We start from the raw sequence: 16,073 nt of genomic DNA, 5'->3' as shown, positions 1-16,073 counted from the left end.
TTCTGCCCAGGCTGCTGAGATTATTGCCTTACTGAGAGCATGTGAGTTGAGTGAGGGGCTAGATGTGAACATTTACACTGATAGCCAATACGCCTTTGGCGTGGCTCATAATTATGGGCGACTTTGGGCAGAACGGGGATTTTTGACTTCCCATGGCCAACGAATACAACATGGTCCACTGATATTACGACTGCTAACGGCACTGACACTACCTAAAAGACTGGCTGTGATCAAATGTAGCGCACACAAGACAATAGTGGATGATGTGGGAAGAGGCAATGCTTTTGCTGATGAGACAGCAAAGGAAACTGCTAGAGAAAAATTACCACGGATGTTTGTGGCAGGGCCAGCTAGATGGGTCCCAGATGTTCATATGTTTGCAGACACTGTACAGAGTGTCAAGAACATACAAGGAAAAGCGACAGACGAGGAATTGAGAGCATGGAAGGATGGGCAGGGACGACTGGATGCGGATGAATGTTGGACAGATGCGACAGACAAGAGACGATGGTTGCTACCGCATGCGTATGTTCTTCCAGTAGTAACGATGGCGCATGGGCCTGCCCATGTGAGCGCCAAGGGCATCTGTAAGCTGTTAGACCCGGTGTGGAGTAATAAGAATATCTCTAAAATGGCCACTAATTTGGTTCGTCAGTGCATGGTGTGTTTGAGACATAATCCTGGAAAAGGTACTCCCGTCCCAACTGGAAATTTCGCACCCCCCTCTTTCCCTTTCGAGGTGATCCAGATGGATTACATCGAAATGGAAAGGGTCAATAACTTGAAGTACGTCCTTGTAGTCGTATGTGCTTTTAGTAGGTGGGTGGAGGCGTACGCTGCGAAGGATTGTACAGCCATTTCTACTGCTAAAATGTTGATAAAAGAGTATTTCTCCCGCTTCGGATTACCCAGGGTGATCTGGAGTGATAATGGTACGTCCTTTAATGCTGAATTAGTGAAACAAATATGCAAAGGTTTGCACATTTCCCAGAAGTTCCACTCAGCCTTGCATCCTCAGGCGGCAGGACTGGTGGAACGGTTTAACGGCACACTCAAGCTAAAGATGGCCAAAATATGTGAGAGTACAGGTCTTCGTTGGCCAGACGCACTTCCCTTAGCTTTGCTTTCAACGAGAGTCACTGTAAATGCAAAGATGGGCGTCTCCCCCCATGAGGTGGTATTCGGCCGTCCGGCCAATATCTGGGGAGTGCCCAGACCTAAATGTTTCTCTGAAGTGCCATACCCTCTGTTGACAGATTATCTGTATGCTTTGACTAAAGATCTTCGTTCTATTCATCAGCAGGTAGCAGACACTCTGAAGCCGTTGCCGGAGGGGCCTGGACACACCATCCACCCAGGGGACTGGGTTGTGGTGCGACGATACCAGCGGAAGTCTTGCCTGGAGCCAAGGTGGTCAGAGCCGCGCCAGGTGCTCCTCACCACGCGCACGGCGCTTCGGATCGACGGCAGGAAAGCGTGGACTCACGCCTCATGTGTAAAGCGAGTCCCGCCCCCGTTGCCCTATGACAAATGGGTACAGGATGGCATCGCTGATCAAGAGCACGAGTCTATACCGAGGTATGCTCCTTTCTCGGATGCTTCACTGATTGGAGAAGAGCGTAGCGGAATAGAGAATTCAGTGAGCTCTACTACTCCCCTTGCTACTAGTGAAGAGACATCAGAAAGTCCAGCGTTTGCCACAGATACACCTGCTTTGTTCACGGATCCTGAAGTGCCAGGGAGCACTCGCTATAATTTGAGGCCCCGAACAAGAAATAACAAGTAACAGTGCTGAAAATGATGGACTAGACATCGGAAGAAGGGCTTAGTGGATTTCCTGAATAAGAAGATTTAGTGGTAGGGATGGACTTATAAGAGCCCTGGTGTTTAGCCGAAGATTGTGTTCTTTGAGACTATAGAGTGGTGCGGGGCCCGAATTAAGTGTTTCCCTTGTTTCAAAGTTGTTGAACAGCATCGGTGGAATAAGGTATGGACGGTAAAAGCCTGCCTGTGAGGCTTTGAAGGACACAGGGAGAAGATCCCTTTTTAAGGGTTGAAGAACCCCTCTGGCCGGTTGAGGATTGTCTGGGACTATTTTTTTAGTAGTAGTGTGATTTTTTATTTTTTATTTTTGATACTAAGATTATTCAGAATGTATCCTTTTGGACGGCCCATTCCTGATGAGGAGCAGCCCTTTGCAGCTCCCCCGAGACCTGAGCCTGATTCTCCCTGGTTGGCCCTTCCCCGAAAAGGAAAGATAGTGGTTATAATTATCATTCTGATTGCCTTTCTAGTGACTCTTGGAATATTGTTTTTCCTAGATAAAGCTTACCCCGTTCATGTATTCGCACCCACACCCACCGCTGTTCCAGAGCATAATATGATTACTGTTGATTATGGTGAAAGAATGATGCGGAAAAATTACAAGGACAATGTTTTTATTAAGACTTTACACCATGCACACGCCACTACCAACTTGACAGATTGTTGGGTTTGCGGGCTTTTACCTTCTGCTGCCTACAAGAAAGACAGATTCCTTGCTCTCCCTTTGACTCCGGTGAATAGTTGTGTGGGGTGGTATACTCTTATAGGTCTTGTTAAATATTTCCAGCAGCCAGATTCCCTGACTCCCCGCCTGCAGAATAGGGGATGGACAATGACAATGCGAGTACGCCCTCTGCCTTCATCTTCCCTTGGACGAATATATTCTGATGGACGTTTTGATCAAACTTTTATAGAGACCTGTGAGAAAAAGCTGGGTCGATTCCTGACACCAAATGATACTGACAGACTGAGGGATAGTTTCTTGAAGTTGAATGCCACTTTGTCCTACAGACACCCCCCGAAGAGTAACGACAGTTCCAAGTCTCTGATACCCTTGGCTGTGGTGGGTCCTTCTCCATTTTTCTGTATAGAGGGAAGGGGTCCCATAAAAGTTGGTAATAGCTCCTGCAATGTGACTGCTTCAATACGTTTGCCCGTTAGTCCCTCTTTGATTGCCCCACCCAGTATCTATTTCGTTTGCGGTGATAGTGGATACTTATGGTTGCCCGAGGGTTGGGGTGGGGTGTGCTACCTGGCCTATATGATTCCCCCTGTGTATGTGGCTCCCTCCGATTACCACAAAACTCATCGTCGATTTCCCAGTCCTCAGGAGCAGCCACAAGAGCAGCGAAAAAGGAGGGAACTTCAGGTAGATGACGTCGATCAGACAGACACTTCGTACCAACAATGGACTGATTTTTCTAAGGGTTTGCTTCCTTTCTGGGGTCCGATATTTAACAGCAGGGCTATTAGACGACTGTCTAGGGTAATGGAAAAGGTGGTTCTGACTGAAGCCGACATTACGACTAATATATCTGTTGAAATTCAGGCAATGAGATTATTTACGATCCAGAACAGGATGGTTCTTGACGTCATACTGGCTGATAGGGGTGGGGCCTGTCGCGTCATCGGGACGTCTTGCTGTGTTTACATACCTGACTCCGCCCCGACTGTTAATTTGGCAGTACAGAAATTACATAGATTGGCGACTGAACTACATCAGGATAATGGGACATGGCCCCTACAAGGGTGGCTCTGGGGTGCCTTCTCTTCCTGGGGTTGGAAAATATTGATGGGTTTGGTCGGTGTGGTGAGTGTAATTCTGACTTGCTGCCTTTGCATATATTGCCTCCCTCCATGTTGTTCAATGTGTGCTGCAAATATGCGTCCTAAAAAGAAGTTACCTGGTCAATATACCACTTCTATGATTACTGAAATTCCTGCTGATGCAAGTTGGTTAATGTTTATTGCAGAAGATGTTCTAGACTAAAGAAATAAAGTCCTGCCCCTAGAATGGATGTCGGCACTACCTTTTGCAAATAAATGAGGCTATAGTTAGCCAATGATGCTAAAAGGAGGGTCTGATAGAATTCACTTTTCGATGCCCTAATTACCCTATGATGATGTGCGAGTTAGCATCATATGACTAACTAATGCAGTTCGTATATGCACTTATGCTGAATTTCTATTCTCACTCATTGCTTATATTCAAATGTATGTGTGACCATATTAGTTTTTTAGCTTAGCCTGTGTGCCACCATTTTGTGTAAATCCTCTGTGCCTGCGGGCCCTGCTCGCTCATATGCCCCTCCCGCAGGAATACAGAAATGTACTAAGACAGCAGTTTTCGTTTCTCAGCTTACTGTGGCCGAAACTAACAAGTCTCTTTATCAGTAATGTTCTCATGCCCAGAGACGCCGAAGCCTAGCTCCATGGCCTTGAGTAGAGATAATAATGTATCCCTTGCAGGTGCAGATGCCTGCTGTATGAGAGCATTGTACACTGGTCTGAGGCTCGGTGATTTTCCACAAGGGGCGTACCCCTCGTTACTGTATTGCATTATAATGTATTGCTGTGATGCAGAGAGTCAGTCCTCTCGTTCGCACTCCCAGGAGTGAGGTCGGACAGGGCCCTCTCATATGAGTGTTGTTTGGCCTAATAAAAGACTTTTGTTTATTCTTCTCCACTGTCCGGCTGACTTCCTATATGGTGATTATAGGTGAGTGCGGTAAGTCACTCGGGTGGATTTGAGCCACGCTTATCAACCTACTCTGCATATGCATAGGGCGTCTTGATCTGGGTCAGGCCTGGAGTCCCTTTTAAAGATGTTGACACAATTATAGAAAAAGAATGTCAGTACGTGCTCCTTGAGGGCCGCCAGGACGGCCACCCCTACTCATAGGGAGCATTTATGCCCCAATGTAGATCGGGGAGCCTTCTAGCACACCTTCTCAATTGAACTGGCCTACAATACTGCAATGCATTGGGTACTGTGGGCGACTACAACTGCGTGCTGCACCCAGACTTGGACAGGCCCCATTCTTCTTTACCATGCTCCCCGCTATGCGCAGGCTGACATCTTTAGGAGCTTGTTGGATCTGGCTCATTCTACAGGGTTATCCACAAACTTTTTGTCATTCTAACACAATTTTTCCGACCTTCTTTTTGTGGGCTTTATGACTCTGGGTATTTTGCCACTGCTAATCAGTGCTAAAGTGCATGTGCTCTCTCCTTTAAACGTGGTAGGATTGGTCCACACCTGTTTAGCATATCTGATTGTACTAGTAAGTCCCTGTAAAGTGGTATACCATATCCCCAGGGCCTTTAAATTATATGCTCCTAGTGGGTCTGCAGCACTGCTTGTGCCCCCCAGAGACATAGCCTTTCAAACCTGTCTCAGGCCTGCCACTGCAGGGCCTGCATGCACAGTTTACTGCCACTTTAACATGGCATTTAAACCTACCTGCAAAGCTTTAAACTCTGCTTTTATTACACATAGGTAGGTAGCCATGTGAGCAGGGAGCTGTGTAAGTAAAAGGTAGGACATGTGCCTTTATGTGTGGCATGTCCTGGTAGTGGCGAACAGTCTATTTTGTTTCTCTCTGCTTTTAGGCCTACTCCTATCATAGGCTAGCATTAAGAATTCCCTTATAAACTTTTAAGTTGAAATTCCTTATCAGAAAGGAGTGGTGTTGCCATGTTTGGTATGTTTAAAATGGTGGTTATAAATCTTGCTTACTGGGGTAGTTGGATTTTACATTACCATTTTAGAAATGACACTTTTAGAAAGTGGCCATTTCTCTGTGCTTATGACTCTTTGTGCTTTGCAGCCTGTCTCCAATGCAAACCTGATCTAGGGTAACAACTACACTTGGTGCATACTTTCCAGGCAGCCACAAGACATGAAGGGCTAGATGTGACAGGGGATACATCTGCATAGTGATAGTCTTCCTAGGCTAGGAGAGGGAAAGGCTGTTAACACTTTACATTTGAATAGGTTGTGTCCTGCCCTCATGCAAAGGGCTGATTTACCCCTACTGGCATCTGGAGCTAGGACTTGGTTGAAAGGGATTGTTGCACACTTCTAAGGGTTCCTTTAAAGTCACCCATTGCTCAAAGACAATTCTGAGTATTAGTACAGGGGCTCTGACCCCATGTTGGGGAAGTACTTTTGAATCTGGAACTAAACCTCCATCAGAAGGACTGTTGCGCTGCTTAAAGGACTCATCTGGACTGCTTTTCTGATTGATGCCCTGCTGCCTGCTGCTCCCTGACTCTGGAAGAACCAGCACTGCATGCTCTTGTAAACAGCTAGCTCTACAAACTGCACAGTGCAAGAGGACTGCTGTGCTGCCAGAAGGAACCACCACTTGGACTACTTGCTTTTTTGTGCTGACTTGCTGCCTGCTGAGCTGCTAGAGGGACTGCCACTCTGCTACAAGTAACTTGTGTGCCGTTCTGCCTGCCTCCTCCTCTTTGTGCCCCAAGTTTTCGCCCCGGGCTTGTTGGCTTGCCCACTTGTTCTCTGAGAGTCTATGGGCCATAAAAGACTCTGCACCATTGTAAGGCAATGATACAAACACTCAAAACCCACCAGCGTTCCATCCTGCCCGAGCATGGTGTTTCATGCTACCTGGAAACTACACACTTCGGACTGATTGCCAGAGTGTTTTGAGGAGCACTGAGGTGTGGGCATTTTCGTCAAGACCGAGAATCCTGGGAGGTGAAACTGATGCTGCAGTACTGAGGGAAGTCGGTCAGCGAGGTCCGCTCTGTGACAACTAGAGACTATGGGTAGGGGTAAAGATAGTGCTACCCAATTGCCAGGTGGGCTCAGTGCTCCGTTGGTATTTCCCTCTAAAGAAAAGGACCCGCTCCCCAGTGTCGGACATGGCGGCACCCCAAGCAATGACAGTGCGCCACTTATTGTCGTCCAGCTTAGAGGTGTTTCCGGGGAGGCTATGTGCCCCGCCTTCTCTTGATGAGAGGCAGTTACTGTGTTGCCCAGACCCAGCACAACATAGTTACTGTGCGCTAAGCTGCCTCGAGGGAAGAGGACACCACTCCTGAGATCCATAACAGAGTCTCTCCCCAGTGGCCTCTCAGGCTCCTCTCGCCCAACAGAAGGTAATGCTGTGTTGGAGGCACTCCCCCTGCCAGTGAACACGTCCTGTGCTCTTTGGTGGGTGATTCAGTGGTGATTCTTCAGTTGTTTTACACATGTAGTGAGTCCGAGAGGCTACGATGGCCCCCTGACTCGCCAGAGCGCACACTGGGCATTTCTGGAGATTGGGTAGATAGACCACTCTCCAGGATGTTGTGGGGTCCGACTCTCACCGCTCCCATGCTTCACACATCCAGGGGTTCATTCAGGGATTGTTGTCATTAACCATATCCTCAGAAGTACTGTATCACTGGTAGTAGGTGTAGCAGATGCTTCTGTGCCCGACAGTTTGGGGGTGGATTACCAGATAAAGTTTAATAGAAGCACAGATACTCCTGCGCCCTCTGCAAATGCACTTGTTTCAGTAAGATCAGCATGGTTATCATAGCCTTGCTAGTAGGAGTGCAGGTGTTCATGGACACCTGGTCACTTACTGTTATTGATGTGCTTTTCTTGCATTACATGCACTGATGTTATGATGTATCTTCATCCATCGTCTCTCTATTTTCATATGGATCCTTTGGGTTGAGCTGGTCTCAACCTAACCTTCCCTATCCAAGTCTATGTACCTGGATGCCCCGCATTAAGGTGGTTGGATGCCCCGCATTAAGGTGGTTCCTTCCTTGTGTCCCACTTTTGATCTGGTCGCCCTGATGAAGGTGTGACCCACATTGGGTTAGACACCGAAACACGCGTTGGCACTGAATAACCTTGTGCCTCCAGATATTTCTACAACTTTCTACTGAGAGGATGCACGATAGTTGTTTTTGTTAATATTAATCCCTTGTATAGAATCCTTAATTACCTTGGATTCTGGATGATATTTCCTATGATGAATTGCTCGAGTGGTTAGAGCGGAGGTCTTCAAACTTTAGTCTGCCGAGCCCCCCATCTAAACCTTTTTACACGTCGAGCCCCCCCACCGCCACTACCACCTGACAAAAAAGTTCTGGAAGCTGGTACTATGCATCATTGATGGCTATTCTCTCCTGCAGAGCCCAGGTTGTATAGGGCAAATAATAATAAATAAGGTAAGAGTGTTTTGTAAACTGAAGTTTTTGTAGTGCATATGCTTATTCTAAAGTTCAAATGAAAAGTCTCCAAGAAAAAAATTAGCACAAAAAATTACATTGATGCTTTATTTTTCACATAAAACACAACATTTAGGATAGATTATCAAAAACACTCCCAAAACCCAGGTGTGGGTGTGCATGTTTTTCTCCACAGCTCTAAAGTCATCAGCTCCGGCTGTTGTGCCACATCCTTGCCCCTAAACAAGATATCAGAAAAAGTTCCATAAAACATGCTTTCTGACACAATTGAAATATCCATGATTATGTGGAGTATGGCCAGGTGTTGCCATGTCAGTAGGAGGCCAGCCGCAGTTTTCCAAGAAGGCCTAGGGGACATTTACATAATACACATGTGATATAAGTGATTCAAGAGTATATATACATCTTTATTCTCTAGCAGCATAAAGAGTCAATTTGTTAGCATAGTTGGCTTATAACCTCTTCGCTGCTGATGACGAGCTCAGCTCGTCATCAGCTATGGCGGTCGTGTGCTGATGACGAGCTGAGCTCGTCATGTAACGTGGCTTTTTAAAAATTGCCGCACACAACGGGAAAAGCCGCTGCAGCGATGTGGTTAAAGATCTCCTTCGAAACCTTCAGAAATAGCTGCACAAGAAAACATTTAAATTTGGTCTACGAAAGAAGCGAGGACAGATGGTAGGCACACTTCACAATATTTGTTATATTTGACTTGTGGGCTCAGCTCTAGGGATTGGAACATGTTAAACAAGCACCAGCGACTTTAATCAAGGTAAAATTCATTTTCCGTAAGTCACTGGTAAATGAAGTGATTTTACCCAGGATCACACGATGTTGAGCCGAACCCAGGACTCGAACCTGGGTCCCCAAGACCAAAGGCAGCACCTATGGCATTAATGCCAAATCCACTCCGTCATGAAATATCCAATGTTCCCACTAGTATTGGGACGAAGGGGAAAGAAGCGAGGCTTTAAAAAAATAATACAAAAAAGCTCTTCACTCTTACCTGCCATAGAATGGAATCTTCAGGAAGGATGTAACCATTGTAAACTCCTTTCAGTGAAACGTACTTCCGACGTGGGATGCAACATGGGGCGCAACTAGACAGAACTTCGGGGGGTGGACTAAGATTCCCAGCCAGGGCTGGCCCTAACACTGATCGCACTCGTGAGAGGGACAGGTGAGTGAAGTGTCACATGAGCAGGGTGAGTAGTGTGCTCATGTGACTGCAGGGTGAGGTACAGGGTGAACTTGTGTGACTGCAGGGTGAGGTACAGGGTAAACAGCGCAAGAGTATTGTGAGTCTAGAGTGATCACTGTGAGTGCAGAGTGTGTGGTGTGCTCATGTGACCGCAGGGTAAGTGGAGGGAGAACGGTGTAAGTTCATGGTGAGTGGCATAAGTGCAGTGTGGTCACTGTGAGTACAGGGTGGGTTGAGGGCATAGTGATCAGTGTGGGTACATTGTGATCCCTGTGAGTGCAGGATGAGTGTGAAAGTGAAGGACCAGAATGAGGAGTGAGTTGTCTGAATGCTGGGTGCATTCCCAGACATAGTTGAAGTTACTCAGCATGTTATTGAGGCTTGGCATAGGGTTTCAGATATACGTTAAACTATTGCTTTTATGGCATTATTCAAGGTCCAGGGATCGAGAGTGGAGGAAATAAATATTGTGCTCATCCTGCAATAAACTTCCAGTCTTGCGATTAGGGTTGCCAGCTCATTATATTGATGTCCCAGAAGGTAGAAAAGTAAGCAGTTCCCTAAAGCCTATTTTCAGCACTGATCTGTGCACACTTGGAACAGCAAAAATACATAGAAAGCATTTTTAATTGTGTTCTAAGGCTGCCTGAATGATCTATGACTTATAATTAAAGGGAACAAAGATTGAAATGTCACATTACAAAGGAATACATACTATTTTGTTTATATCCCTATTTAGGGGCCGATTATGATCGCGGACGGACTTGCGTCCGTCCGCGATCACTGAGGAGGAGGGAACGACCGTATGGGCTGCAGCGTTCCCTCCTGTGCGATTAGGATGTGACCGCCACCCTGGCGGTCACATCCTCTATTTTTAACATTGAGGCGGGTGCGGCTTCACGCTGCACCCGCAGCAATGTTAAAAATGCAGGTGTTGCATTTGTATGCAGAAAGAGGCAGGCACTGCGTGGTGCCTGCCGCTTTCCGCATACAAATGCAGGGGGGTACCATAGGTACCCCCCATGTGCACCCCCCCCCCCTTCACCTAGGGGGCCCGCAACGGGCCCCCGCAGTGAAGTTACCCATGCTTTTCCACGGCGGAAAAGCTGCCACGGAAAAGCATGTTTCACATCCCATCCTAATCTGGCTGACGGTGTCTGATAGACACCGTCACCATATTAGAGCTTTTCCGCCGCGGTTGTAAGCCAACCGCGGCGGAAAAGCTGCGGACCGAAACCAGGACCCACCAGCCATCCTAATGTGGCGGTGGGTCTTTGGTGGGTCCGCAGAGGATTTTCCGCATCCTCCAGGCCGGCGGTGGCCTCCGCCGGCCCGGAGGTTGCGGAAAATCCTCCATCGTAATAGGCCCCTAAATGTCAAGACAAGGCCTTTGCAGGCTCTTTAAACAGCACATGGCTGGCATTTTTATTTTGGTAACCCTACTTTATTCTCACATTAAGGCAGTAAAAAGTAAAATGTAAGGATTGGGCAGAGTGGGGGCACAGGGTGTACTGCAACCAGAAAACAAACAGCCTCTTTAATCAGTTTACAAAGGTATGTAAATATGCACATGGGGGCAGCTTTACAAGCCCCTTGCGCCACTTTTCCGTCACTTTTTCCATGTTAAAAGTGACGCAAAAGTGGTGCAAGGGGCTTGTAAATAAACTCCATGGTTTTTAACAGGCGCACAGCGCCCATGGGCTCAAAAGGCTTCAGCATGCCTCCCCCCACCCCACCCGTCGTGTGTGTCAGCACCGGCTGAGACTGCTTCCCAGGCACACACACAGACAGTTTTGGAGCTGCCAGCCGCACCCGAGTACTTCACAGGTCTTTGAAAGACCATTTACGCGTTAATGAGGCTTTGTTGTTTTCCACCTATTATTACAGCCCCCGCATTTCCATGACCATGAGAATTAGCCCCCCCCCCCCCGAAATCGTCGTGCCTCAGGCCTTTAAAGACCTGTGACTCTTGACACTCTCAGCCGAGCCCCCAGCAGCCCGGGCTGAGATGCACATCTCGCACCTGGAAGCAACAATGTAGGGTGAAGTCCGCGCCCCCCCCCCCCCCTGAAGGGATGCCCCCCCCCAGGGGGATGCGCCCCACAGTTTGAAAACATATGGGTTAGAGTGTATGAGTATGTGTGTATTTGCGGATGTGAGTGTTTTTTAGTATATGAATGGGGGACTCTAATTATCTGTTTTGTTTGCACTAACAAAATGATGTCTTACGTTATTGTTTTGCAAACTTTGACAAAATGTTGTAAATACCAAAAATAATAAATATATCTATTTTGTCTTACATATAAAAAAAACTCTATTTTGTTTGGGGAAATTTGTTTTTGTTAGCTCATCGAGGTACCTATTTTGCAGTGACTTTGACGGGCACTCCCCATATTATCGCTAGACAGGTTGGGCTCTTTGATTGTTATTAGTTCTTGTTCCCTGTCCGACCTGTCTATTATTCGCCTCCAGGGTCCCCTTTGTCTTAGTGATTAGGTTTCCACATTGGCCAGCTTAAAATCCATATTACTAGTTAGGTTACGAGGTTTGCAGATAAAAAATGAGTATGGGTCAAAAGGGCTTTTGAAAAATCAAAGATGTCAATTAGGGAGAATAGAAAAAAGACTTGAATTGGTCTTAGTATAGAGTTGTAGTGAACAATGAGTTACTATATGGCATTGCAGAAACACAAGTTGTTTCTTCACCACTGATCACCAATGATAGATATTGGGTCTCTAGTTGACAGAGGTATGCACTCCGTCCGAGTACCTAGTGAGGGTAAGCTAGATACACAATAAAAGATTACCTGTGGTCACCTTCTGGTGGCTTGGCACAGAGCAATCAGGCTTATCTAAAGAGGTAATGTCTAACGTATTTGTGCAACACACTCAAAATGTATCACAATGAAAACACAAAAATACTCCACATGTTTAGAAATATAGAGAATTGATCGAGTAAAACAAGAACAGAGACACAACAATCCAATAAATAGAACCTGAGTTTTTAAAGATGAAATCAAAATATAGTTTTTAGAGTCAAATAGCGCTAAGGGGTTACTTGAGATTGTGCTAGACCGGGGTAAATCCGAAGTTCAGTCTGACCGCGATGGAGGGCAAGCCGACTACAGGACTCACGCAGGTTCCGCTGAGAAAGTACCTTGGAATGAGCAAAGCATCAACGTCTCAATGCAATGGTTCCTATCCGTTCAGGCGATTAAATCTTTGGCACCAAACCCCTTTATGATGCAGGCACAGCATTGTCGTCAACCCGTGCTGTCTGTTGTTGTCAAGCCGCACAGTCTGTTGAGGCGATGTCGTCGATCAGCTCCTGCGTCATCAACGAGGGGCAATGTGTAGGGTTCAATCGGCGCAACGTCTTCACTGTGTTGCTTCTGATGATTCCGGACAGCAGAAATCAATTTTCAAGGGCCAAAAACTGGATTGGCGCCACTTGGCAGAACAGGACTCAGATGGCAGAGCCCAGGTGCTGTTGCAGAGTTAAAGGAAGTTTTTAATGGCCCTGAGTCTTTAGAACAGGGGAAAGCCAGCAAGCCTTTGGAACTACTCTGAGTTAAAGTGAGATGGGCCTAGTCCTGGTCCTCAGCAGGGCAGAGATCAGAAGGCAGCACAGCAAAGCAGAAAAGCAGTTCTTTCAGAGCAGCAGTCAAGCAGAGTGCCAATCCTTGTAGCACAGAAGTCTTTAATCCTGGCAAAGTTAGTCACAGGTCTAGTAGTGTACTTCAGAGACCCAGTACTTATACCCAAATGTGCCTTCTAAGTATGGGTTACTTCAAAGCAGGCTCTTGAAATGCACAGATCCGCTTTCATCCCAGCCCTGTCTGCCAGGCGATCTGTAGGGGATAATCAGCTGTTTGTGTGGGAAACAGGACACTGCCTATTCAGGTGTAAGTGTCAGCTCCCTCCCCTTCCTCCTGCCAGGAAGAGCTATCAGAATGTAGACGAATGCAGATTAGTTTTGTGTCAAACCCACCCTTCCTGAGCATGTGCCTATCTAGAGGGAATGCACAAAGTGCAGCTGTCCCCCACCCACGACGTGTATTGGAGACAGGATGCAAGCACACAGAGCTAAATTAAGAACAGAGAAATGTCCACTTTCTTAAAGTGGCATTTCTAAAATAGTTATGTTAAATCCATCTTTACCACTAAAGAGGATTTCTCATTAGTATTCCAAAGATATGAAACATGATGCAGCTACTCATTTCTAATCTCCAATTACAGCTGAAAAGCGTATTAAGGAATTCTCAATGCTTGCCTTTGAGAGGAGTAGGCATTACTGTAGTGAAACACTAATTTAGCTGTTTGTCACTACAATGAGATGTAAAACTTAAAAGTACATGTCCTACCTTTTATATACCCAGCAACCAGCCCTTGGCAGTTTTAAGTGCCAAGTTGAAGCGGCAGTAAACTGCACACACAAGCCTTGCAATGGCATGCCTGAGACAGTTTTGAAAGACTACTTGGTGAGTGGCACCAACAGTGCTGCAGGCCCACTAGTAGCATTTAGATTACAAGCCTGGGTATATGATATAACACTATAGAAGGGACTTATACATAAAGCAAATATGCCAAGCATGTATACCACAATGGCACCATGTTAGGGGTAGAAGCACATGCACTTTAGCACTGATTGGCAGTGGTAAAGTGCTCAATCCTAAGGCCAACAAAAAGATACAGCAAAAATAGGAGGTAAGCAGGCAACAATTTTGGGGGAAGATCACCCTTAAGATGACAGGTCTAACAAAAGTGTTTAGAGAGTTAATATGTAACAGGTAAATACATATGATTCTGTAGTGCTGGGCAGTTTAGGTGATCCTACAGTGCTCAATACAACTAAAGGTGAAGATGTGTATGAAAGGCAGCGCTAAACCGGAAACCTAAATCAGTTTTAAGAATGTGCAGGGAAGATAAAAGCAGGACTGCTGTTGAGGTAGTGGCCAGATATATAAGTCGAGGGTTGGGCAGTAGGGGCCGTAGGGGCCACCTCCTATCTAGAGTGGTTGGGTGGACCCTGGGATGAAAAAAATAAAAAAGACTTACTCGCTGCTCCACTCCTGCTGATGCTGACGGCCGCTTCACTGCTCTTGTTGTCGGGCCCGAAGAGGATGGGCCCTCAAGGCACATACTCCCCACCCAATCCAGACGCTGTTCTCATGCTATAAGAGCAGCACCAGGATTGGTATGAGCTGCCTTGTTTACCACTCAGACAGTGCATTAGAGCCTGTGGTGTTTCTCCAACCCGGCTGCGCAACACAGCTTGGTTGGAGAGACATAAGTGCGCATGTCTGTTTGGCCAGCCTAGCACGGCCAGCCAAACCAACATGCGCACTTATATGTGCACACTACTCCTCCTCCTTGCCATGCTCATCCTGCCACACCAAATTCTCAATGCGTGGCTAAGTCAGCAGAAATGAAATGATAATTACATTGAGTTATTTTCATTTTATTTATCATGTGCGGGCGCTGGGCTGTGGTAGGACGCTGCTCTGCCATTACTGAGGAGCCGCCCCTGGGGCAGAGCTTGCAAGCAGAATCTTCACCTCGTGTGTGAGAGAAAGTACTCAAAGCTCATCCAACAGGTTAGTAAAGGAAAATCAAGATTTTGAAAAGATGCCTAACCTTAACGAGATAATAGTTCTCAGATTTTGTTTGCTTTGAAGTTTTTCTAGGAACTTTTGGTCATCTTCCATATGCCTATGTTCTTTGCCAAGGCATTTTAGACTCATTAGCTGATAATGAACCTGCCTCCCACTGAGCATGACCATGCAGTTTTTGATCAATCTTTTGAATCCTTAATTTAGTATGAACTAAATTAATATCTTTCTTAAGCCCATTTACTTTCAGAAATTTCTGTGCTTGTACTTCAAATAGTTCATTGTTCTCATGATGTTCCTTCATCCAAGAGGGATTGAAACATCATTGACATGTGTTGCCCACAGACCACCTAGCATAGTTTGGGTTGATAAGCTGGTTTCAGTCAGTTCCGCCATATACTGTACTGCATGGGTTTTGTGCTACCTTTTATACACACTTTCATCTTCTGTTGTATTGTTGTGTTGTCACCTTAAGCCTTGAGCCTTACAGTTTCATATTTATTTGTTACATATTGTCTAAATGCATTAAAACATGTTTAGTCCCTTTAAAACTCCTTCATTTAAACTGTTCATAAATTGAACCTAAATATCACACTATACCTCTTTAAACCAATGGTCCTGTTGAAAACAAATATCATACTTCCTGTATAGTGAATAGGGTAGCTCCTGTTCATTCTAAATGGTATTGTTCAAGGACCATGCTCCAAATAAGTATGTATTGCAAGGGAGTAACCAGAAAATTACAATACCCCCAACTTTGAACCAAACCTCTCACAGCACCAAGAAAGTGAAGCAAGCCACTGCGACCCTCCCCAGAAGAGTTTTCTTGTCTTTTCCATCGAAGCATCTATCCATTCATTCTTCCATTCACCCACTGATATGACCATTTCACCATTACATAGTATCATTCATTGATTCTTTCATCCATTCAGACTTTCATCATTTGGCCAGCCATCCACCAATCCATATCCAAACCTATCCATCCATGTATCCATTACTCCATCCAACCTTTCACTCATCTATCTATCTATCTATCTATCTATCTATCTATCTATCTATCTATCTATCTATCTATCTATCTATCTATCTATCTATCTATCTATCTATCTATCTATCTGTCTATCTGTCTATCGGTCTATCGGTCTATCTGTCTATCTGTCTATCTATCTATCTATCTATCTATCTATCTATCTATCTATCTATCTATCTATCTATCTATCT

The sequence above is a fragment of the Lissotriton vulgaris genome, chromosome 11 (assembly GCF_964263255.1).
Source record: "Lissotriton vulgaris chromosome 11, aLisVul1.2, whole genome shotgun sequence".
Classification (NCBI taxonomy): domain Eukaryota; kingdom Metazoa; phylum Chordata; class Amphibia; order Caudata; family Salamandridae; genus Lissotriton; species Lissotriton vulgaris.
The sequence above is the reverse complement of the archived record's forward strand: the minus strand, read 5'-3'. Positions refer to the sequence as shown.